The sequence below is a fragment of the Acinonyx jubatus genome, chromosome C1, assembly GCF_027475565.1.
Source record: "Acinonyx jubatus isolate Ajub_Pintada_27869175 chromosome C1, VMU_Ajub_asm_v1.0, whole genome shotgun sequence".
Lineage (NCBI taxonomy): Eukaryota > Metazoa > Chordata > Mammalia > Carnivora > Felidae > Acinonyx > Acinonyx jubatus.
The window spans coordinates 194,033,021-194,060,493 of record NC_069381.1 but is presented as its reverse complement, the minus strand read 5'-3'; the positions used below and the strand labels follow the sequence as shown (position 1 = coordinate 194,060,493).

Sequence of the window (27,473 nt, the reverse complement as noted above, 5' to 3'; positions counted from 1 at the left end):
ACCAATTATTTTATATATGTGTTTATTTATTCAAAAAATATATCAAGTACACATATTACACACACTGTGCTTGGTAACTGTTGAATATGTTAAAAAATTACAAGTCACCATCCCTTATCTTCTAGGAGCTTACAGCTGAACGGACGTGATCAATAAGATTTGTTCACTAGACATTTTGCCAGTTGCTTTTTACATAACATCTTACAACCCAGTGGTAGTGGAAGTTTTCTCCTATATTTATGGGTGTGAAAACAGCTGAAAATGGTTACACACGTACCAAAGTTTATATAAGTAAGTAATAGAGTTAGCAGTAGAAACCTAAATCTGGCTCCAAAACCCATTTTCCCCCAGTACACCATGTGACACCTTATTGGTCCTTGTATACATTAAAGTAGACTTTAAGTGTATTAAATTTACCTGTTGTGTGCTTTCTGAATTGTGAACTCTATTCTAGAAGAATATAGCAGTCACTTTAGTGTTAGCCTCATAGACATAAAACTCTAAAGGGGGCAAATAGGTATTCATAAAATAATATGGAGTATAGTGCTAAGTTTATGCCTAGAATATTGTATAAGCGGAGTTAGCGAAAAGGTTGGTCCACTAATAAACCAGGGAATCATGGTGGTAAAATACCAAGGTTACTTCCTGAAGAAGTTGATATTTTAGGTAAGTTTTAAAGGATAAATAAAATAATCAGATGAAGAGGAAGATGACATTTTTCAGTAAGAACTACAGAAGAAAAGGCATGGAGGCAAGAAATAGAATGTTAATGGGCCCAAGAATATACATAGTATGGTATTTCTAAGACACGAAGGGCAAGGCAGAATTGGCTAGAGAATCGGGCCTAACAGGTAGACACCAACCAGATTTTAGTGAGCCTTTGTGACCTTCACAGGCATTTGAACATTATTCTATGGTGTAGACAATAGGGAATACTTTGGACTTTTTAGCAGGAGGGGTCACACTTAGAGAGGATGAGTTTCTCCTAAAATCTTACTTTTGACCAACTTCCCTGGTTTTCTTAAGTGTTCTGTATATCAGAACTTAGAGTATATAAAGAACCCAGATTAAAAGGTTTATCATCTCTGAGAACCTTCTATTTATAATATAATAGAGAACAGAATACTAGTTATCACAGATCTTAGAATTTAAAAATTCTTGTATAAACTACTATATGATAATAATATTACCTTTGATTTGTACTCCTCAAACAATGAAAGTAGCTGAAGTAAGGGAAATGCTGTCCAGGGAGCTTGAGGAAAACTCCAGCAGACTGCCCAACAATGATAAATCTTTTTCTCTTTGCTTGGTTTCTATAGATCTCCTTATTGTTAACAGTTAATCTTACCATGAGATCATATGATTTTCTTCACATCTGGTCTCTAGTTTTTACAGGAACCTGGGATCTCTAGCCTTATTCTAATGCTTGTACTTATAACCTCTGATTTAAATGACCTCCAACCTACTCTTATCTCTGGTGTTTTGCATGTGTCTATTCTTTGCCTACTGTCATTAATGATGAGACATTTAGATTGTCTATTTTAAGTCTTAATGGGTTAAAGCCTCTTTTGTTCGAGAAAGGTTTGGCCATTCCAACTATGTTTGTGGCATTGTTACCTTAACAAATATAGTTTGACTCTTCTTGAGTCGGCGTTAACTTTTATTCTTATTTGAGCTGAATAGATAAAATTCACTTACACATTTTCTCCCTATGTGTCAAAAAAAGCAAATAATATTCTATAAAACTGTGGTATTTAAAACTTGAATAAGATGTAGAGGAAAGGAGGCCCAGAGAGAAATGAAAATCTGAGTGGTTGACATAAGGTCACATTGCTACTTAGTAGCTATTTCTTTTATTCATTTTTTTTTCTCTTGAGGCAGTATTAGTGCATTTCTCCTGGAGATAGATTCCCCTATCAATGTAAGCTGGCTGAATCTTTTAATTGCTGTAATATATTTTCTTATCATATTTGGTGGATGTCAGCTGTGGCTCCTTGGAGATAATGTGGCTTTGAAAATTATATTTATAGAATGATGTTATATTTATTTCTTTCAATATATGATTTATAACTGATATAAACTTTTTAATTTCTAAATGAACTGATTCAGTTTGTTTTTAAGGTCTTAGTGATTGCTTTTTCTGCATTTTTTTTTTCTCTACCATGGTCTGTTTATATTGCTGCTAGTGTTGAGTAGAAACCCTTTCTAGAGATTATGTGTACTAATTTATTCATCAATTTCTGGGCTTCTCTATATTATATACGATGATTGACAAATTTTTATGGCACATCTTCTCCCTGCTTTTATGATTATAATTACTTTGTTGTCTTGAGCTATGTATTGAATTTCCTATTCATTGAGCAAGATTCTCAAGAGAAAATCATTTCTAGGCCCTAACATATTTGGGAACTTTCTGGAACGTACCAACAGAGAATTATTTTTTTCTTTTTCTAGTATATTTAAACATAAATTCATAGTTGTGCAGTGTAGTTGTTAGGAGCCGTAACTTTGGGATCAGAGAGGCACAAGATCAAAGCCTAGCTCTGGAGCTTGAGCCAGGTGGACTTTTAAGACTATGTTTTCTTATCTAAATAATATTAATATCTGTCCTAGGGGTAAATGTGAGTAAATGAGGAATGTATGGACATTTTGTCTAGAGCCTAGAATTGAGTATGTGCTTAATAAATCTTTTATTATTAGTTTTATGCATGTTATCATTCTTACAAGTATAGATTTCTTATAATTATGTCCTTCATTTATTTATTACATTTTCCCATAATGGAAATATTAATAGGAATTTATATTAGCTTTTCCAGATTCAAAGAAGGAGGTTTTTTGATACTACCAATTTAGAATCCCAGAGAAAGGCAGCATTGTTGTGTATTTGACATAAACAGATGCTTATACTGCAAAATTTCCCTTGCCTATGTAAGTGTTGCCCAAGAGTAAAAAAAAAAAACAAAAAACAAACAAACAAACAAACAAAAAAATGTGTGTGTGTGTGTGTACACACACACACACACACACATATGTATATATACATACATATGTATATGGAGATCAGAGATCTTTGGTGGTAATGGGTCATCCAGAAAGGGAAGTTTTCATTCAGGGATTAGGTGGAAGGCAGCTATGCTAACCACTGTCCCACCAACACTGGGATTAGGTAGAACACTAGTAGATGGTACCTGAAAACAAGAAGGTGCCAGGAGGATCATCAACATTATATTGTTCATAGTTTGCTCTGGTCATTCCATGATTTCAAATCGTAAGGTCTTAGATTTTTGGTTTTTTGTTTTCTTTTTGTTTTTGCTTTTGGTTTTTGTGTCTTGTGAGACTTAGAAACAACATTGTCTCTTTCCTACAAGAAATATGAATAAATAAATAGCAGGTTATTTCAGTTATTTGATAAATATGCTTCTACTAAGTGGAAAAGTCTGGAGTTTGTATTGGCTTTTCCTCTTGAATGTTGTCTTCTGGAAATGGATAGAAGATGGAAAATCTAAAGCATTACAATTCTTGATATTTTTAAATTTTTTTTTGTTTCTCCAACAAGTGGATTACAATTAGCTGCACACATTTTACATTTATTTTCTTGGTTGTAATAGGAATTATCGACATAGCAGAAGTGTGTAGACCTTGGTGTTTTGGTTCTGTATTCATAATGAGATTACAAAAAGAGTTAATTCTGGCAAATTAAGATAGGACATGTTTTAATTTTTAAAACTAGCCTTGGCACTACCACAAGACAAAGATTCAGAATTCCCTTTGAGAATGTAAAGTTTCATAAGTTCAATGTATCTATGTGTATATGTATATGGGTAAGGTCCCTTGGCTCCATTGATTCCAAGTTATAAAAATAGTGTGGTTATTTTTTCCACAGACTCTCCATCCACACTCCTACAGCCCCCAAGATTCTGTGCCAGGAGCATCTTTATCTTCTCCTATAATCCTTCTGGTAGATATTCCAAATATATAATGAGAGAAGAAAAGATAACTTTTTCTCAATCCCCAGTATTCTGAAGTGTGAAAGAAACTCTGTAGTTCCTGTAAGCATCATATAAGAACTTTAGGGATAAAATATTGTCATTTGATTATATCTCTTTTTCTAGTACCTCTCAAATTCAAAGACCTGTCGGTCACATGAAATCACATTTGTATTCATGAAGTCATGAGATTTCAGAATTCATCATAGCCACTGTGATTTAACTATCAGTGATCCCTGGAACTCCAGAAGGCACAATTCAGATTACATTACCATGAATCCACACCACGAAATTCCATTGTGGATTGGTTATTCTCTTGCTGACTACTAAGACGTAAAATGATTTTTAACATGCATTTTTAAAGCATGTACAGGAACTGGAACATAAAACTACCTAATTGAGTCACCTTGCTTAATTTCACTTTGTGAATTATTGGTTTTCTGAGAGGTTGTTTAATGGCTGAGCAGAGAAAAATAATTCTCAAATTTAAAGTATCTCTTTGGGCATTCCTCTTTCATGTAACGACTCTGGTAGAGCGCATGACAAAATCATCAGTAAACACAGGCTTTGAGTTTGGAATGCATACTAGCATCCCATATAATTCATTCATCACTCCAGAGTACAGGGATTTCAATGGGTTTGATTTGTCATCTTGAATATTTGTGTCTTCCTGTTGACTTACTATAGAACCAGGAAATAATAAATGATATCTTCTAACATTCCAAGATATATATGTGTTCTTCATTGCCAGTAATTTTGTATGTGGATCAGAATTCTTCTAGGAAAGGATTTCTGTCAAGGACTTTTTTTTTTCTTTCTTAGGTCAGTTTTTCTTGTTGAGGGTCTGGTGTGTGAACTGAAGAATAAATAGTCTGAAATGTGTATTAAGAAGAGATACAATTTACAACATTTTGTAGTTTGCCAGTTTAAAAATGTGTAGATACATTTTTCTATAAAAACACAAGTGGTTGAACATGTTAGCCTTTTCAGAAATCATGTATAATTTCTAGCAGGAGTGAGAATTGTTAAATTTACCTCAGTGTCTTCTCAAGTTAAAAAATGTATATATACACATACATACATACATACATACATACATACATACATACATACATGCATGCATACATACATATATAGGAAAAAATGTTCTACATTTAACAGGAAGGTAAAAAGAAAGCTTTACTTGACTTCATATAGCTTCCACATGAATTTATACACTGGTAATGGATGCAAACTGGAGCTTGAATAACAATACCCAGCATGAAAATTCCAATTGGTGGAATTTTATAAAGTATTTTAGAAAATGTTAATTGTATGAAGCCTGCTTATCAACAAGTGATGTCATTTATCTCCTGCTGTATAAAGTTTATAAAATATTATGCTTTAAGAATATACAGAATCTAACTCTTTATACTATAACATTAGGTGCACATGTGTTATAACTAACTTTTCTACCACATAATCAATGCTGTGTAATATATGAGGACAGTAGTGCATTCTTAGGTTTAGAGATGATCATGGTGTTTATAGCCATCATTCTCTTTCTCACCGCCCATCTGAATATCTCAGGAAAGAGATGAGGCACGTTAATTACAGGAGTTATTCTTCAGTGAACAGACTAACTAAAAGTAGGTCTCTCAGAGGTCATTCTTAAAAAAAAATGTTGCCCTTCAAACTGCTATGGGTTGTTAATGATGTAAAATATGTTTCTTGAAAATACAGCTCAATAATTTGCAATGATGATTTAAAAATCTAATTGGATCCTTATCAATTAATTCTCAGTAAGTTAATGTAACTGCTAATTATTATTGGTGACATTTAGAAATAGTGAAGTCTAATTTTGCCTTTAAATTATAAAATTTAAGGCTATATTTATAGAAGCCAAATTATTTAATACTCATGAGGGGACATCTCCAATAGTATTGTATGTAGAGAGAGCACCCATTAAATGATTAGAGATAGCCTAGGAATCATAGTTGGGTACACAAATTGTACAGCGGCATGATCCTGGTTACTTACTATTTAATCATATTAAAAGTAACTGAAGAGCAAATAGCAAGTAGCAGTGAATTACACAGAAACATAAAATTGTGTGTTACTTTTTTAAGGTTACACATTGGGGAAACACGTTGAAAAGTATGGTCTAAAATAGCTTTGTTAATAATACACTTCTATTTGTATTTCTTTTTTCTTTTAATTTTTTAACATTTATTTATTGTTGAGAGAGAGAGAGAGAGAGCGAGCGAGCATGAGCAGGGGAGGGGCAGAGAGAGACTGCGACACAGAATTGCAAGCAGGCTCCAGCCTCTGAGCTGACAGCACAGAGCCTGACTCAGACCATGAGATCATGACCTGAGCTGAAGTCAGATGCTTAATGGACTGAGCTACCCAGGTGCCCCTCTATTTGTATTTCTTAATAAGCATAAACATTAAGGCCATTGGATTTTTTATTTTTTCCAAAAAGGCTTTATTACATAGAGAGGGGAGGGGCTCAGTCCTTGGCTGCTGCTTTCCACATGGCTGCAAGGACGTTGCTCAGCTCCTCTCTCTTCCTCTTGGTGCGGATGTGTCCCCACCCTTTTCTTGATGAACTTGAGAGCAAGCTTGTCCTTGGAGACTTTGAGCATCTCCATAGCTCTCCTGCTCGTGGGGGGTGAAGCCACACACCTCTTGGATCATGTCCCCCACGAACTTGGTATGCTTGGTAAGGTGCCCACAGTGGAGGCTGTGCCTAATCTTGCTCATGTTCTTGGTTACCTTCTGGCACTCCTTGAGGCCCACAGCCATAGGGTAAGTGCAGAGCCATGGCTCCTCAATGGCTCCTGCGGTGGAGGGAAGGCCATTGGATATTTTATTTCACCTCCTTTTAGGGAAAGCCATCCCTCAGGGTAATACTGACAGAGAGGGGAAGATCAAAAGAAACATATTTCCTCGATTACTACAAGACAGTAAAGTGTTGTCTTTCCATGATTTTTTATTAAGTTTAACTAATGTTTTAGTCATCAGAAATTAGTCATGGATAAAACAGCTAAAAATCCTTGGGGCGCCTGGATGGCTCAGTCGGTTGAGTGTCAGACTCTTGATTTCAGCTCAGGTTCATGAGATTGAGCCTCAGTTTAAGCTCTGCACTGACAGCACAAACCCTGCTTGGGATTCTCTCTCTCCCTCTCCTAGCCCCTTCCCTGCTCTCTTTCTCTTAAATAAATGAACTTGACAAAATCATTGACTTATTAGAGTCAAAGGAGACAAAATAAAATATATGAGACACTAGATGATAGATGTTACAGAGAATAATAAATTAAAAAAAGCAATGAATGTTGGAACATTGAAATTGTAATTTTACATAAGGTCGTCAGGGAAAGACTTGCTGAAAAAGTAGCATTTGAGCAAAGATCAGAGGGAAGTAAAGAAGATGGTAAATCTTGGTGCAGGCTAGTAGAACAGCAAGTGCAAAGGCCCTGTGTTGGCTGTGTTAAAGGAGGTAGTAAGAACTGTGTGTATGGTGGGTAAGAATATGCAAGCAATGGGGTGCCTGGGTGGCTCAGTCAGTTAAGCATCTGGCTCTTGATTTCAGCTCAGGTTGTGATCTCACGGCCCATGAGATTGTGCCCCATGTCGGGCTATGTGTTGGCAGTGCAGAGCCTGCTTGGGATCTTTCTTTCTCTCCCTTTCTCTTTCCCCTTATCCTGCTTGTGTGCACTCTCTCTCTGAAAATAAACTTATTTTTAAAAATGCAAACGTCATTAGAGGTGGGGTTATGGAGACAGCAGGGGTAGGAAGGCATGTAATAGACTATGGATTTAATTTTTAGGCATATGAAAAGTTATTGTTCAGTTCTGAAAAGTTGGGTGACCTGATTTGACATACTTTCCATACTCTGGCTCTTTGGTTGAGAATAGACTGAAGGAGGTCAAGGGCAATACTCCAGGTGAGAGATTGTGTTGACCTTGTTGAGAGTAGTTGCAATGGAAATGAGGAGTGGGATTCTGGATACACCTTGAAGGTAGAGAATCTGGAGGGTTACTGAGAAACAGGGTGCAGGATTTCAAAGCAAAAGAGGAATACAAGATAATTTCAAGAGTTTTTATCTGAGGAGGTGGTAGGATAGGATTGCCATCAACTGAGGTGAGATGAAGGAGATTGTGACATTTGCTGTTTGGGTGAAGTGTAGACCATGAGATCAGGAGTTTACCTTGTCATGTTATGCTTAATATGCTACCTGACATCCTGAAATGTTAAGTACACAGCTGGATATATAAGCCTGGAGTTCTGGGGAGAGGTCTTTCAAAAAGGGAGCCATTAATATATAAATTTACATCCATAAATCCGGATGACATCATCAAGGTATGAGAAGCAATTAAGCCCACAGTTCCTCCCAAGCAAAGGCAATGTGGGCAGGCAACCACATCTTTTATCATTTATACTGACATGACCAGAGTTGGAGACAGAAGGTGCATTAATCAGTGCCTCAATTTCAATCTCTGTCTCCTTATTTTTCTGCCTTTCTCTCTCTGCCCCTGTCTCTTAATCTTTGTGTCTCAGAGATCTCTGTTTCTATTCACCTTGCTCCCTCCCTGCCTTTCCCCTCTTGCTTTGTCAAGATAAGATTAAACCCTTTTAGGAACTACTCTGTTAGTCATTGTCTTAGCTGCCTCACACTAAATAAGATTGTTGGATGGGATCTCAAAATGCACACAACAGGATTAATAGCTAATTAATCCTATTTACTAAGCATCAGCATTTTTATGGCACTTATGATCCTGATGACCAAAAATAATAATTCTAACATATATGATTTGTGTTTATAAGAAAATAAAATGCTTTGATTTTTTTGTATTAATGACATAAAGTGAAAATTTTTGTATATAGCAGGCATACAAAGTAAATAAAACCTACAAAGAGACATAATTGGCTTTAGAAGGTGATTCTTCATTTTGAGTAGTTTCTCTTTATTTGTAGGTCTTATGTAAAAACAAAAAGAAGCTATTCTGGCCTAAGTACAATTAAATGTATGCAAAGCATAGATTTTAAAAATATGGCTACTAGTTATATGTCATGTACACAGTTTTTGCAAATGCAGCTCTCCCTTAGGTAAAACACATCCTATGTCTGTGTATTAGACACAAGTATTAATATAAGAAAAAAATAATGTCTAGAGCCAGGATACATAATAAGTACCAGGCATGAATCTACTTTCTTTCATAGACATGACTTTCTTTGAGGCCAGTAACCATGTAGCAACTCGAGATAAATTTATGTAATATGGAACAAATAGCTGCCTTCACTCAACAACAGCCGTATCTGTCTGCCTCTCTCTGTCTGTTCATCCATCCATTCATCTACCTCCTTATTTACTTTTGTTTTCATTATAAATTAAATTTCTGAAACATTTGATATTGAGTCGAAATGTGACACAAAACAAAACAGAATAAAACAGTTCTTCAGAAAGGCTTTCTATGAATTACTGAATCTTAGAAGTATGTTTTTAATATTTCAGTGGAATTCCTTTCACGTCCTCAAAATCATTAAGTTTCCTTTTAGTGGAAGTGCATTAAATATATACTTAACCTGTTAGATTTTAGCAAAGCAGATGATTTAATCTGCCCAATGAGTATATTTACCCAAATGGTTCCTTCCTCTTTATCTCTTTTTAGAGCAATGGTGCAATTCTATGAGTGAATGAATTCCATTCTTCTGCTTCCCCTCCAAATTAATGGTACAGAGTCAAAGGCAAGTTATGATAGATATTATTATTAATATTATTAAACTATTAATGTCATTAGTTATAAGAGCCTGCTAACTCAAATTATACTTAATAGTTTTAAATTGATTTACAATTTTCGTATTTTGTTTTAATTACATTCCACAACTGGGGATTTGTCAGTGTATTTTAGTCAAATATTAGAAAGTATTAAATATGGCGAACAGGCTCCAGAACCAGACCCATGCAAATTTGAATCTAACTACCGTAATTTTATCTTGTGTTCTTTAACAAGATAATGATCCCTCTGTGCCTCAGTTTCCTATTCTATAAAATGAGAATAATAAAAGGACCTGTCTGAAAATACTATAAAGGAGAAGGATGATAATTCTTATAAAGTGTTTATTATAATGCATGGGGCAGATTAAGAGCTTAGTAAATGTTGGCAAATGTCCTATACAATTTTGGGAGAGGACGATTAGTTTTTTAGAACGTGACCATCATTTCTGTATGCTCACCTACCCAAGCCTATGGGATCCTCGGAAGATGTAAGGCTCCACAACTTAAACAATTCTGGCTTTGCATTTCCACTCAGTGGAAGGCTGATGTGGGTGGATAATTATTCATGGACTCCTCTACTTTCTGGGGTTTTTTTTAAGTTTATCCACTAATCCGTTTGGGAACCTACAGTAGGAAATCAGAGTGATAAAGGATAGAGAGGCTGGGTATTTGTTTCCTTGGTTTCCTCCCTGTGAGATCTTTATCTGTGTTCTTCAACAAAGGAAGCCGACTCTGTGAGACTTTCCTTGCTCTGTATATTTCTCTTCTTTGGTTTAGTTTTGTTTGGCCTGGGGCTGATGCCAGCACAGAGGAGCTGGTCTCATTCCCACACTATTCTTTGTTATTCCCCTGTGTTGCTAACAACTTTATAAATGAATAATTTTTATATTAACTTTCTTTGAATTATCCTAATTTGTTTGTGCCATCTCTTCGTTGCTAGGACTTTCATAAATTGGGGAATAAGCAAATAGTCCCCTGTACCTAGGCCATTTCCTAAAAGTGCTGCCTGGGAGGGGGACTTGGGCTACTCTGTCTATATTGCCTGAGACTTCTCTTCTCCCAGATTTAGTGTATTTTTTTTTTTTTTTTTTGTCTCTTCTCTTCTTGATACTAATGTGTGGGCTTCACCCTAAATCCTTTCACCCTCCCTCTGGTTTAATCTCCTCAATGGTTTTAAAGTTTTTAAAGGCAAATACCAAGAAGGGAGTTATCTTTGGAAACCAGTGAGTTAAGGGAACCCAATGATCTAGCTATTTCCTTGGAGTTAAAGGAAGAAAAATATAGTGTTTATAAAAGATAACTTGATTCCTAAAAACATGAATTAAGAGACAGGTCTAATTACTGTGTATAAGTAATTTAAAAAAAATTAAATTAAATTAAATTAAAAATTAAATTAATAAATAAAATTAATAATTAAAATAAATTAAAAAATTATGTTTAAATATATAAATATTTATATATTAAATTAAATACATATTATATATTTAAGTGATATAAATATAAATATATTGTATATAAATATATTATTTCCTTTATTAAAAAACTTTGCCCAGTTTGTAAGTCATTCTTGAGCCCATAGCTTAATGAAAAATAAAGATTCCACAAGAGATTTGTCAGTTATTTTTATACTGTTGCAAAGATAGAGCTGATTTATCTAAGTAAGATTGAAATCCTATCTACTATATGCATTTCCAACATAAAGGCATTATTGTTCTAAGTTCTGTATTTATGTTATAAATGACTTCCAAGTAGTTTAAAAATTATCAGACCCATACAAATGAAGCTTGTAGAATTTGCTATTGCCCTCAGTCCCTCTTTCTCCTGTAGTTTTTCATGCATCCTACTTTTGTTCCCATTTCACTAGGCAAACATTAGCTTGTAGCTTATGCACCCAGTGCCCCCTCCCCCCCCCCCCACACACAAGCTGACATTCCCTGAAAAATTAAACAAGAGGGACCAAGCAAGAAAGGACAATTTCTTATAGGTATACTGCATAATTTCCAAAAAGGCTCACTAATATTTCTTTTAGTCTCTGGGTCCTCAAATCATTGCTAGTTTACCTACTTAACAAGAGAATGAAATATATTTGTTGCAAAATGAAGTGAATTATGTGATCAATGATATTTTATTTCATAATAGAAGTTTTTATGGTGTTTTTCTCAGCTGACATAAAAAGTATCCATACACTGCAAAACAATTACAAGCACTCACAATTATTCCAATACTTATTGTCCAAATTAGAAGAAACTAAAGATAAATTTGAAGGCTTAAGGCCAAATAAGCAGTGGAGAGACTGGATACCTTAAAAAAAAAAAAAAAATATATATATATATATATATATATATATATATATATATATATATATATTTAAATTCAAATTAGTTAGCATAGAGTGTAGTGTTGGTTTCAGGAGTAGAACCCAGTGATTCATCACTTACATGTAACACCCAGTGCTCATGGAAAGGGGGTAGATTTTAAAACTAGTGCAACTATTTGTGTGTTGGTTTTCTTAGGTCCATGCACCAGGACTGACAATATGATAAACTGTCATTTCTACCTTAAACCCTCACCCTTGCCTTTCATTTGCAAATGAGCAAGCAAGTGGCTTGTTTTTAACACATGGACCATTAACTGCCTTCTTGTATTTGCATAGTAATGATAGTGAACCAATGGTGATTTACTGCTTTAACTTGTATCATAAATAACAGATCATTTACGCTGCTAATTACACTCATTTCCATATCAATAATGCATTCTGGGTTGGGTTGGACTACTGCATTAGAAATGGAATGGAATGACAAATTGATTCTCCACTAAAATGATGTAAAACAGGTATCTATTACAAATAGATACTGTTAAGTAATGTAGATAAATACAAAAGACATTTTTATACACTATCCTGTAACTTGAAACACCCAAAAGTATAGAGATTTATCAGAAAACTATTGTCCCATGTAAAAGCAAAAGTGTTTAACTGTTGTTTATATCTGTTGAAGTCTGTCAGCACTTTTTGACTAGACTATCATAATCCTGAAACCTTTGTCTCCTGTTTACATTATGGGTGGTGGGACAATTAGCTTTTAGCTCCTATTATGTGACCCTAAACTGCACTCACAGTCTGCAAGGTATTTTTAAAATATAGGTTTTGCTTCAAAAGGGGGTGATCATGAAAGTTTGTGAATAGGTGGTACAAATTCATTACTTCTAGAGAATCATCAAAGTTCATTCAGTAGATGCCTTATAGATCAGGGATATTACACACTCACACATACATTGCCTTATAGATCAGTGGTGTTACACACTCTCACATTTGTTGCATACTCATCATTAATATAAAAGTTCCTCAGAGTTCCTGTGTGTGTGTGTGTGTGTGTGTGTGTGTGTGTGTGTGTAGTCACATAAAGAGAAAGACAGAGGGAGAGAGAGGGAAAGGAAGAGAGACCCAGAAAGAGTGAGACGAGATTTTTTTGAGAGACTAATAAAATATCAGCTTCTTTGTTTCAGCCACAGAATAAAAATATTAAAACACATTGAAATACATAATTAGAAGAAAATGCACTATGAAAAAGGACTAATTTGTACAAGCCATAGCCACAGTATTTTTAAAATAATTAGTTTAATATACATTTGGCAATAAAATGCAATCAACAAGTAACTACAACATCAGAGATTATAGTTTGAGATTTGATTTAAGCCCTCTAGGAAGAGTGATGTCACACACTTAAAAATGGGGAACAATGACAAATAATATATTTCCAAAGTTGTTAGAGTTTCAAATACTTAATAAAGAAGCTCAGACAATGTATAAATGAACATGGTGATGAAAAGTCTTTGATTGTAATTTTTGACACCAAAACATTTCTGAAGATAAATGTTTTAATATGTGAAAATTGATTCAGAAGAAAACTTTATGATTATAATTGAACTGAGGAGCTAATAATTCACATGATTAGGTGACTTATACAGCATATCAAGAATTTGATTATTAAGACAGCTAGTGGACAGGGACAAAGAAATGAAAAATATATAAACTTTTCTGTTCCTCCAAATTGCTGTTTAAATGATGGACATCAACTAGCAAGAAAATGCTAGGAAAGATTAACCATAGAGAATAAGCAGAGGGTTGATGGAGGGAGGAGGACAAGGGATTAAGAAGGGCTACATTCAACTGATGAATGGATAAAGAAATTGTGGTTTATATACACAATGGAGTACTACGTGGCAATGAGAAAGAATGAAATATGGCCTTTTGTAGCAACGTGGATGGAACTGGAGAGTGTGATGCTAAGTGAAATAAGCCATACAGAGAAAGACAGATACCATATGTTTTCACTCTTATGTGGATCCTGAGAAACTTAACAGAAACCCATGGGGGAGGGGAAGGAAAAAAAAAAAAAAAAGAGGTTAGAGTGGGAGAGAGCCAAAGCATAAGAGACCGTTTAAAACTGAGAACAAACTGAGGGTTGATGGGGGGTGGGAGGGAGGGGAGGGTGGGTGATGGGTATTGAGGAGGGCACCTTTTGGGATGAGCACTGGGTGTTGTATGGAAACCAATTTGACAATAAATTTCGTACATTGAAAAAAAAAGAGGGGCTACATTGGGATTAAGAAGGGCACTTGTGATGAGCACTGGGTGATATATGTAAGGGATGAATTACTAAATTCTGTACTTGACACCAATTTTACCATATGTGTTAGCTCGAATTTAAATAAGAAAATAAAAAAAAAATGGTAGGAGAGATAAATGAAACACAGACACTTATCTTAAAAGTGTTATTCATTGACAGATTAATTTATATGTAGTGAAATGATGGAGATACATAGGTAACCAAGAAAAAGAGAGAAGTGGAGTTATGAATTGCTAGTAAATTTAGTTTTCTTCAGATGTGAATAATATTTCTCCCTGACTCAATATTACTTTTTATACTATAATATTTATGACGAAAATGCAATTAAATTTTCTTTTAAAATATACATGTATTTTATTTTGAGGAGGCTTTTTGATGTTATTGTTTTAGAAAACAACTGCCTAGTACTTTGGGAGAAGTATGCAATTACTTTATAATAATATATTGATTATTGGAAACATTTTATAAGGATACACACACATACACACATATACATATGTATACATTATGTGTCAGTAGATTTTTTAAAATTTCAATTTCAGGGGCACCTGGGTGGCTCAGTTGGTTAAATGTCCGACTTTGGCTCAGGTCATGATTTTGCAGTTTGTGAGTTCGAGCCCCACTTAGGGCTCTGTGCTGACAGCTCAGAGCCTGGAGCCTGCTTCAGATTCTGTATCTCTATCTCTCTCTGCCCCTCCCCACCTTGTGCTCTCTCTCTCCCTCTCTCTCAGATATAAATAAACATGAAAAAATTTAAAAAAGTACTTTCTAAAAAATAAAAATAAATAAAATTTAAATTTAAATTAAAAAAATAAATAGTTAAGGCATTCAAATTATTCAAAATTCAGGGTGCCTCAGTGATTTAGTCAGTTGAGCATCTGACTCTTGATTGAGGCTCAAGGCATGATCCCAAAGTCCTGGGATTGAGCCCCCCATTAGGCTCTGCAATGAGCAGGGAACCTGCATAAGATTGTCTCTACTCAGCTCACTCACTCTCTCTTCCTCTAAAATTAAAAAAAAAAAAAAAGTTGAAAACTCAAAGGTACAAAAGAAAACTCACTCTTTGACAGTCCTCCCCTCACCCCTGTCTTTCAGCCACCCAATTTTGGTTTCTAGAAATGATAATGTTACTATTTTCTTGGATATCCTTTCTGAGACACTCTATAATATACTTTTATATAATTACACATATATAGATATATTTTTCTTATTCCCTTTTCACACAAATGATAACATATTGCAAATTGTGTTGTACCTTCCTTTAAAAGATACAATATGAAGACTGTTCTGTATCAGTAAATAAAATTATTTTTTTTAATATATGGGTAAATGTCAGTATCAAACTAAAGGTTATTAAACATTGATTTTCTTTAACTTCAGAAGATTTGAGCCGATCAATAATGAGGTAGATTTATAAGACTAAATTACATTCTTGAACTTAGTATTATAATTATTTTATAATGACCTTTTCAAGAAAGCTTTAAAAAATCTGCTTACATCTTTAAAACATCATATATAAAAGGCAGATGTGACCATGAATGCCTGTATTTGTATTTCTGGGCAATAATTTTCATGGGTACATAGTTAACATTAGCTATCACCTATCGGATTATTTTTCTATACATCATAAATAAACATAGGTCACTGTCTCTGGTAGAATAAAGTGATTGAAAAATTGATGAATGTCTTTCTGCTTACATTTTTCGTTCTGAAGACAAGTAAAAATTTTATTATGGACATAAGTAAATAAGGTATTTGTGATTTCTGTAAGTATATATTGAATTTCTCAACTGTTTGTTTCATAGCAGCACTACTTCTACAGCAGAACAATCTAGGTGCTAACCTAAGGCAATCTGGCTAGGTAAGCTACAACTATCAGTAGAGGGCACAACTATCAGTAGAGATTTGTTCTAGTAACAAATCAACTTGTTTTGTGTAGCAAGTTTGAGTATATGTATTATTTGATGCATGACAGTGGAGATACATTTTAGGATATCACAGGACCTTCTTATTTTTATGTAGCCTTGAAAAGTTGTTCCCTTCTGATTGGAAGTGGGAGGAGAGCAGGCTTTTATGATCATAGATGCACTATACTCATTTCTTGTGGATGTATGTGGTTTAGCTGAATGGAGGGTAATTAGAAGAGTCAACAATAATAGCACAAAATTTCACTGATGTGTCCTCTCTAGTGTCTGGAATACTCATTATTGTATAGCCTAGGCAGTGCTAGATAGAGAGTAAGTCTTCAATAAATATTTATTTAATAAATAACCAATCTATAGGTTTGAAAGTAAAAACAAAGATTGTGTTTTTGGTTCCAATAACTAAGTAGGCATTTTAATCGTAGGCCTGTATGAAACCCAGGCCTGTATGAAACCCAGGGAGACAGTGGGAGTGGGGAGAAATTTAAAGAGGAGTTGTCAAAAGATACCTAATAACTATGAGGAAAAAAATTAAATATGATTAATAATAGTTGTAGTTGAGAAGAATTATGGATTATATTCTAAAATTTGTTATTTTTAAACATTTGATCTTATGTGATTAAACACAGACTGCCAAAATGCTATTTAGATTTTAATAATATATTTTGGTGATTAAAAACATACTATTGAGCCAATCAGGACTACAGACAAATCTTCCCATCAGTAGTTCAAGTCACATGGTCAAGTAAGTGTCTGTACACACCTAGTGAAAATGTACCTTAATCAAAGGTTCTCTTTGCCCAGCATATCACCTTTTAAAAAATTGAATACACAAAATGAAAGCTAAGAAGAGAGAGCACCAAATGCACAGATTTTAAAGAATGTTAAAAATAGATGCACGTGCAGAATTATAATTATTGTTAGTTTACCTATGCTGTGTAGATAGCAATTACTTAGTATTAATCATTTTCACATATGTATTTGTACACTAATCCAGAAGCTCACAGGCAGATATCCCACATGTAGGTAAAAATAAGTTACATGCATGCCATACTTACTTCATGCTCCTACTTGCAGTGTGAACTGAAATTGATCAGTATGTCATTTTCCCAGTATAGATGAATGTAATATTACCAGTGGTCACCAGCTCTTGACTACTTGCTGAACTTTATATATGGTCTTCTCTCTTTGCCTCAAAGGTGATACCTCTTCTGTGATTCAGATTGACACTGTCAGCTTTGGGCACCTTCTGATGTCACTTTCTAAAAGACAGTAGCTAAATTACAAAACTTTAGTTGAACACTGCATGTGGTGACTGTGATATGTTTTCTGTCCATAGGATTGTTTCTCTTAGTATGCTTATCATCTGCATTTGCTTGCAATTGGGTTGTGTTTTTATTTGCTCTCCTCATAATTATCTCTGTGGAGTTAAGTATCATGAATATTATTATATCAGTAGCTCTATTCAGTACTTATTTACTCAGATTATCTTAAATTTTTGACAACTTTTGTTTCCCTTACCTTCAGAGACATGTCTAGTAAGAAGTTGCTGCGGCTGAGGTCAAAGGGGTTGTTACCTGTTTTCTCCTCTAGGATTTTGAAGGATTCCTGTCTTACATTAGGTCTGTCAACCATTTTGAGTTTGTTTTTGTATATGGTGTAAGAAAGTGGTCTAGTTTCATTCTTTTGCATGTTGCTGTCCAGTTGTCCCAGCACCATTTGCTAAAGAGACTTTTTTCCATTGGATACTCTTTCCTGCTTTGCCAAAGATTAGTTGGCCATACATTTGTGGGTCCAGTTTTATTCTATTCCATTGGTTCTCTATTCTTTTTCATTGGTCTATTTGTCTGTTTTTGTGTGTGGTGCATCTTTATAGCATATTAACAGTATTTGACCTAGAAGTCTTAGCTCAGAGTAGAATATACATTTGCAGGAAGCAAAAAGACCCCTAAAAATAAACAAACACAAAACATTATATAATAGAATATTGCTATGATCAATCCATTCTTTTAGCAAGCGTTTATTGAGCCAGGCACTGTGCCATGTGCCAAGTATACACTATGCCCTGACCTCATAATGCTTGCCATCTACCTGGAAAGAGAGCCATTCAGCCAGTAAGTGTGAGGTATGCCATGAAGGAAGCCCGATTGTTACCCTATCATGCACTTTGTAATACTGGAAGGGTAGTTTATTAAGACGTCTAAAACAGGACTTCAGAAATAATGAGACTGTACTTCTGAGTAAGATGCAGAATGGAACTTCTATAAGAAGGCATGCTTAAAGTGAAAAAGCAAAAACCGTGACTGGGAAGACAAAGACCTTTGTGGATATAATTGAGACTTTTGATTTGTTGAATGGGAAGACTCAAACAGATCGCATTCTCTATAATTAAAGCACATTATGTATACATTTGAAGAGGTAATTATAAGACCTTGCCAAATGAGTTAAAAATAATTTAATAAATATATTTATAAAGCAAGAAATTAAAGTATTTCCCTAAGATTTAAATTTCATTTATATTGAGCATAATGGTAGGCTGGGCATAGCTTGTCATTTCTAACATACCAAACATTAGTTTCTAAGTGGAAAATTAAATTGTGCAATATTGTATTTACTTCTTGAAACCGTTTTCAAGATACATTAATATATAAGAATATATACTTGACTATATTTTTGGTGAATAGTTTATATAATATTTCTGAAATTTGGATTTAGGTATGAATGTTATAAAATAGAAATATCTGTCATGATAATCTCTTTAGGTATTAAGAAAAGGCATGAATGTCCGATATTCTCAGAACTTTTTCTGAAAGCTCCCTAGATATTTTAGGTTTCATAATGTATTCAGCAATATAATTTTTATAACTTTGCACTTAGACAAATCCATTTTAATGTAACAGATATTTAAGAAATATATTGAACAAATAGTGTAAATAAGTTAACTTACATTTAAAATTTTTCTTTTTAATGTTTATTTTTGAGAGGGTGGGGAGGGGCAGGGAGAGAGGGAGACAGAATCCAAAGCAGACTCCAGGCTCTGAGCTGTCAGCACAGAGCCCGATGTGGAGCTTGAACCCATGAACCATGATACCATGACCTGAGCTGAAATTGGATGTTTAACCGACTGAGCCACCCGGGTGGCCCCATGTGAACATTATGTTTTAAAGTAGAAAACACAAAAAAGCTTTCCTACTAGAGCCAGTAATAGTGTCGTAATGCATGAAATTTTACAAAATCACAAATATAATCAATATTCTGGGTCCAATTAACTTTAGAACAGGACACTGATTAATTCCGTTCTAGGTATGGATTGATTGCATAATATATTCATGTGTCTTAAATCATATTATATAAAAGTGAATAAGGTGCATTTCACTCCTCTAACACATAGCAAGTCCTCGAAAATTAAGTGAGAAATTGGAAAATGAGTAAGTGAATCAATTAAATTATTAATGAATTTCAACTCTTTAAAAGAGGATCTATTATAATACTATGCATTAAAGACAAATATTTGTACGTGCACTGACATGTATATGTTTTTATGCACCCACACCCAGTATCTTAAAATTACAAGTAATATGAATGTTGCAAACTGAATGTTTATGTCTTCCCCAAAATTCATATGTTGGAGCTCCAACCCCCAACGTATGGTCATTTGGAGTTGGGGACTTTGGAAGGTTTGGATGAAGTCAGGAGAGTGGTCCTTTCATGATGGGATTGGAACCCTCATAAGAAGACGAAGAGACGAGAGCCTGCTCCCTTTCTTCCTCTCCCTCCACCTGTGCATATGCTAAGGAAAGAACCTGTGAGCACCCAGTGAGAAGACCATCTGAAAGTCAAGTAGAAGGCTTTCACTGGCTTGCCTGGGTGGCTCAGTCAGTTAAGTGTCTGACTTAATTTCGGCTCAGGTCATGATCTCAGGGTTTGTAGGTTCAAGCTCTGCACTGACGCCATGGAGCCTGCTTGGAATTCTCTGCCTCCTTCTCTCTCTGCCTTTTCCCCATTCTCTCTCTCTCTCTCATAGTAAATAAACATTTTTTTTTTAAAGGCAGAGGGCCCTCACCCAAAACCAAATCTCTCAGCACCTTGATCTTGGACCTCTCAGCTTCCAAAACTGTGAGAGATCAATGTCTGTTGTTTAAGCCACCCATCCTAGAATATTTTGTAATGGCAGCCCAAGCTGACAAAACAGTGTCTAACTTAGGATGGAGAATTATTTAAAGTCAAATCCATCTTGTCTTTTTTGGTTTATCACCATGTTTGGTATGATTCTGAAGAAGTTCAATCTGTGGGTACCTACATACATAGTTCAGGTGCCTGCAAATTTCCCTGTTTAGTGTGTTTATCTCCACTACTTCTAAAAGCAGGGCAAATATTTACTCTTTGCCTCCCCTTGGCATCTAGTTGCAGTGACTGCATATCATATCATTAGTGTCACTTACAGATACTGGAAAATCACCTGTCTGTGCTGAAAGACACTATAATTTTGAAAGGTCAGTGCAAGTTTTCCAATAGCAATTTTGGATAGATGCAGAGTGAATTTTGAATGTATTCTTACAGTTACAAAATATGAATCTATAGTAGAGTTTACACAGTAAGTTATTAAATACTGTTTGAATAAGATATAGGCAAAAAGAGTAGCATATCTTGTTTCTCTACATAAAAGAAAGTAGAAGTACTGCTGTTTCTCTGAAGCTTTTGTATTGCACTGAAATTCAATATTTAATAATCTTAATTGTAATAAACTAAACTGTGTAGGATTATATTAGGGAGCTAATTCAAGGTAAAAATGCCACAAATACCAGTTGTCCAGGTAATGCTTGCCTTACATTAAAATCTACCTAAATCGTTTGCTGCCATGAGCTCTGTGTGGTAGGTCACTTAAATTTCTTAAATAAGAAACTATCTTCTAACTAGAGCTTACTTAATTAGAAATCTAGGGGAAGTACAATTCATTTTAATCAAAAGCATTTTAAAGTTACTAATTTAGTATATTTGAAAATGTTTAATTCCTTTTATCCTTAATTAATATCATTGTTTTTTTGTTTTCTTAATACTTTAACAGTTGAAGAAAACCACATCTTTTTATTTATGAACTATAATTATGATATAGATTTTGATTTTATTTTTTTAACAAAGGCAGACTCTCTTCATAGAAAATGACTGTTATATGAAACTGGTGTGAAAATTGTTAGACTTTTGGCTGATAGAGAATACATTGATTTGGACTATTGTAAATAACACTCTCTAAACTACTCTAAATTTTGTATTTAGGCATTATAGTGTAATTAATAAGTTTGGAGAACACTAGAAATGTTATTAACTGAGTGAATTACACTGGAAATTGCCAGGAACTAGACTTTATAACACTAATAAGCAATTCTTCACATACCATTGATACATTTAACATTAAGATGGTGGAAATTTGTCGGCATGCTTTCTCTTATTCTTTTCAGAGGAGTGCCAATTTAAATTGAAGTATATCTCATTTCTATGTCATTAAGAATAAGTAGCCCTCAGGAAAGATCCATTATAATAAGTGTGTACTAACTGATGAAATGATAGATTAGGTTTCAAAGATATAGGGGAACAATAATTTTCGTTGAGAACTATTAAAATTTCAGTGTGGCTTGGCTTTGACTATCCAAGTTAATTGTTAAGCTTCAGTTTGCCATTACTGATTTTTTTCTTTCTGATTTTCATTTACTTATTGAGTTCTTGTTTTGTTAATTTAAAACAGCATAAGAGTAAGTGAAGTAGACAATTTTGATTCTTTTCCATTTAAGAAATCAAAAGACATTGCTATATATGCCACAAATTCTTATGGTTAAAACAGTATGGAATAAATAAGTTACTAAAATATTTATCTAATATTTAATTTAACTAGAAATACATGAGATAAGTCTCAAATGAACTTTTAAATTGGAATGATAGTATAATTCAAAAACGAGGCAGATAAAATCCATCTCCTGACTTTTATCTTGGATGCTAAATTTTGAGAATTTCTTATAAAGTGTAAATCTTTTCTTCCCCTTCTTTAGTTAGTATATTTTTCTTATATGTGTATTTGCTGTAGAAAATCAATTTATGATACTATCTTATCAAAGGCCTTATCATGAGAATTTGGATGAAAGGACATGGAAAACATCCTTATTTAGCAAATAAAGTTGCATTTGATGAAATTAAGTATTTAAATATGCTGATATTATCTTCTGAATTTGTCAAGCTTTGAAATGCTGTGAAAAAAATCTGCCTTAAATAAATGAAAGGTAAAGGAATAATTATTACTGAGGTGTGCCGATAGACTACGTTAAAGGAAGAATTTGCTTGCTCAATTTCTGTAGTGACCCCAGACTATATGTTCCAACCCCCTACTGACATATATGTCAGTAGTATGCTGTATTGCTAATAATGATGTAAGATTTGAACGTGGGTATTTCACAAAGTTCATGTATATAGATCAGTTAATTTAATCTTGTCATGGTTTTAAAAGCTTTATTCATATTTTATGTGAATGCATTATGTGAGTTTGAATGATACAAGAACAAGGCAGTTTGAAGTTCAGGAGTTTTAATTCAGATATTATAGATATTTATTATCTTTTTCAATGTAGGCAGAAAAGATCTTGAAAAAGAGCAAATGTTTCTGAACCACTTTCCTCAGGGTTGTGTCTTTTCACAAGTCTCCAATGGTGTGAGCCAGATCTCTCCAGTAAAGGAATAAAAGGATTTTATGAACAGTACACTATTGTGAGTTTCTATCAAAGGCAGGAAACTGGAGAGGTTGATGTGTGTCTTAATTCCCCAACTTCTTGTCCTCGCTGCCATGTTTTCTACAGCCTGGTCATTTTGATGTGTCAGATAAATAGGTATGGGTGGACCCAGTGGGAGGGTAAGTTTCCATTGATTAAGTTGGCAAGGAATAATGCTTTAGTAAAAACTACCTTTGTGTCTTTGCAATTCTATTAGTAATACAAATGAAAGTCAGTAGGAAGTTTTGGTGATGGTTCCATGCATGGCTGGCTTCATGAGTCTGTAATCTGTGTAGTTGCACAGGGCCCTGTGCTTATAAGGGCCCCATTTTTTGTTGTTGCCATATTGAAATTTCTAATTTGGATAAGGGAGCTCAGATTTTCATCTTGCACTGGACCCCACAAATATTGTATGGTCCCGTGGTTATTATCACAAGTTGAATGGAAAAAAGAAATCCTGCAGTTCTTGCATGTTGCTAAATAAAGCCATATCTGCATTTGAAATCAATACTTAGTTTATTAGTTCAAAAAAGAATATAAACATCATAAGAAACTCAATTTAGAAAAAAATTGGTGTGGTCCTATTTAACCAGGCATTAATATTCATATTTAACCAATTACTTTCTTTTTATTTTGTCCTCAAATATCAATATATATCAATGATATACACAGTATATCATTGTCTTCTGAGTAATACATTCAGTGTTGTTTAGCTGTGTATATTATTTTAGTCTCCAAGTAATTTGGAAAGTTTCTTGTTTGGTATTTATATATTTTCCATCCAAATAACTCTGTGCTACTAGTCGTATGGGATGAAAAATCTGCAAATCAAATGCACGGCATTCCAAGATATGTGACACAGACTAAATGGAGCCCTATGCGAACTCTTTTTACGTATGGTACTACTTTCATTAAATTTATTGTGTTTTTAATGAAACCTAGGAAGGTGAGCTAGAACTAATTTCAGACAAAGGAATACTCTCTACACCTAGTTGTAAAATAGGCGTTACAAAAAAAAAGTAAGTGGTTAAACATGTACCTTTTTCCTGAATCCATTTACACAGCCAAAGTATTTCCTCTCTCAGTTCTTGGATCATTTGTTCCACTTCTAAGATACCAAAGTAGGTAAGTGACATTTGACAGGAAAATTCGGCTCCAGACCTACTGCAGTGGGATAATGTTCTCATCATACATGTTCCCCAAATCATCATCAGATTCAGTTTAATAGATTGAAAGACTCATTTGTTGTGAAACGAAAAAAAAAAACCCCACAAAAAAACGTGTTACTCCTAGTTGAATTAGCACTAGGTTGGCAGAGCTTAAGGCAACTTTTGGCCTACTTTGATGTTTGGATTCAGTTCTGTGAATGTTTATTTCAAGCCAAATGTCTAACTAGACAGAAATCTGTGCATGTAGTCATTTATTGTGACAACAACTACATCATTAGACAAACCAGTCTGGTCACAGACTATGAGTTAGCCTCCATGTCTTCAGCCAGCTTCCTTCTGTGGGATCCAATTTAAATCAATTCAATATGCTTTCTCGTTTAGATTCATATGAGACAGAAAGTTGAGGGGAGGGGGCGGGAAGTGCTACACTCATTTCTAATTTGTGCATACTGTAGGTCTAGGAAGGAATTGTTAAACTTCATATTTTTATTCAGATCAGAAAATTTAAAGTTAAGTATCTAACATCAATTTCATTTAAAATACTAAGATTGCAGCCTTGAAATTTCTTTAAGCTGGTCATATTAGAAAGCTCTGGGTTTTGGAATGAAGCAATTCAGTGCCATATAAAGTTTTTACAGCATTTTCAGAATTCTGGGAGAAAGATCACCTTCCAAATTGTAGATGAACTTCTGGTATGCAAGACACCTCTACCTACTAAAGGCACTGAGCCTGCTAAATTGCAAATATTAAATCATTTTGATTTTTAAAGTTCTTAGTTAAAAGAATATAGAATGAAAATATAATTTTTATAGCCTTTCACTAATAGGGCAATGAATCTGCCAAATGAGAAGTTTTACAAAACATTCCTCTACATAAAGTATTCTAAGTGGTGATATTTAGTGATAAAGCATGTTACTGTTGAAATTAAAGGATCTCCAGTAGCAGTCAGGAAATTTCAGAGATGAAGCCCCATGACGTACTTACTGCTAGTTTTTTTTTGAATTTTATGTGTATGTGTACATATGTGTATGTTTAGGAGTATGATAGAACTGTCTTATCTGTTTGTAACACTTTATGTAGAATTTTAACACAAATTATCTTACCAGATTTTATTAACTCTGGAAAGTAGTAAACTGGCTTTATCACTATTTTACAGATTAAAAAAAAAACAACTAAGAATCTGAAAGATTGAGTAAGCTTACCTCATTCCTGTAGCTATGAAATATCCTGGAGTGTAGTGTTTTTTTCTAATTTTTTTTCCCCTGGAACAATCACTATAGATAATGTATTATCAACAGAAGATAACTGAAGTATTATGTGACTGTCTGTGAATGCATACACATGTGTACATACTCATTTAAGAGTAAATGCAAGGCACCTGGCTGGCTCAGTGAGTAGAGCATGTGACTTTTGATCTTAGGGTCATGAATTCAAGCCCTACATTGGACATAGAGCTTACTTAATGAAAAACTAAAACAAAAAAAAAAAGGAGAGAATGCTTCTGAAAATAATTTTGGTAATACTTATTAAATAGTCTAAGTAATAAGAAAAATGGGAATACAGATCTGAACTGGATAGTGATTTTAAGCAAAGGGCTTTTTCTGCTATACTATGTATACTATCTCCATATTGTTTGCGTTACTTCTAAAATTAACCAGATGTTTTCCAACAGCAAGCATAAGACAAGCACGGTATACAAACTATAGGACTGCTTTATAGTTGTAGTCCTTCTAACCAGTATTAATTATGATCATCATAATTAAATTATACTTGAGTAAAGATGGCTTATTCAGTTGAGTGAATGGAATATAACAGTGAAGATTTTAATAATTCTGTTATTTTAATGATACAGCCAGATGTGTATGTGGTTATTTAGCTTTCCCACTAATTTGAAATCAAAAGTAAATGAGAGACTAGGTGCACAAGGAGTTCGCCCCTGTAAAGCATGATAAAAGTACTATTCAGTTCAGTCTGTATCCACATATCACAAAATAGTATAGAGGGAATTATCCTATTTGTCAGACTGATGTCGATTATAAAACTTGGCAGTTAGGGACTGAACGTTATATTATGTTTATGATTAAATTTATGATGTTTTTAAAATGCACTAACATCAAACAGAAATGCGTTTTAAGCTGCTTTGTAAAACAAAGTTACCCCATTTCAGATTATATATGTAATTGAATACATAGGAAGGGAAGTTTTAGTTGAGACCTGAAGACAACAGGAACCACATTCCAATGTATAAGACTGTCATGATCAATTTGGAAGAAGAAAGAAGGGGAAAATTAGTGTTCGGATTCTTAAAAACTTTACTAAAATTGAGGAGAAGATTGAAGAAGATTTCTGAAGAGAGATTCTGGTATGCTGTGATATCTATTCCCATATCCTGCAGAACAGAATAGTGGTGGGCATGTTTCTCTCCATGAGTGTGCCTTTAAGAAGATCAAGGAGGCAGTTTATCAGTTTGAAGAATATTGTGAACAGGTATGTGAAAGATAGGTTGATTAATTACCTTGAGTTTGGAATGACCAAGACATGATTTTTTTGGACTTTCTGAGTTTTATCCAAGAAAAAAAGTAAATCTTTCCCATGGACCAGATGAGGGCTACAAGAAAGAGCTGGTGTGCCATCATCTTAGTCCTATCCAAGAGGAAGGTCTAAAGGATCAGAATGGTCTTTGTAGATGGAAGGTGCAGATATTACAAGATAATTAGAGACTAAGATTATTGCATTCATCCTTGTCAGGGTAACATTAGGTAAGAAAATCCCGAATAAAGAGGTTTGGAAGAGGAGGAAATATGTCTTCCTACATGAAAAGTAAAGTACCTGGGAGAAAAGAATCAGTTTGTTTGTTTGTTTGTTTGTTTGCTTGTTTATTTCTTGAGGTAGGTAGTTAGTTACATCCAAGTTAGTTAACATGTAGTGTAATAATGATTTCAGGAATAGAATTTAGTAATTCATCACTTACATAAAATACCCAGTGCTCATCCAAACAGGTATCCTCCTTAATGCCCATCACCCATTTAGCCCATCCCCCTAACTAAAACCCCTCTAGCAATCCTCAGTTTGTTCTCTGTATATAAGAGTCTCTTATGGTTTGTCTCCCTTTCTGTTTCTATGTTAATTTTGCTTCCCTTTCCCTATGTTCATTGGTTTTGTTTCTTAAGTTCCACATATGAGTGAAGTCAATATTTGTCTTTCTCTGACTCATTTCGCTTAGCATAATACACTCTAGTTCCATCCACGTTGTTGT

General features: G+C 34.2%; 1 protein-coding gene and 1 pseudogene across 6 annotated transcripts in view; one reads left to right on the top strand and one right to left on the bottom strand.

Moving 5' to 3' along the window:
• Positions 1-27,473, top strand: part of ERBB4 (erb-b2 receptor tyrosine kinase 4) — a 1,120,478-nt gene that overhangs the window by 95,623 nt on the left and 997,382 nt on the right. The gene's annotated exons all lie outside the window — the stretch shown is intronic.
• LOC106974146 (60S ribosomal protein L36-like) lies at positions 6,365-7,600 on the bottom strand (annotated as a pseudogene).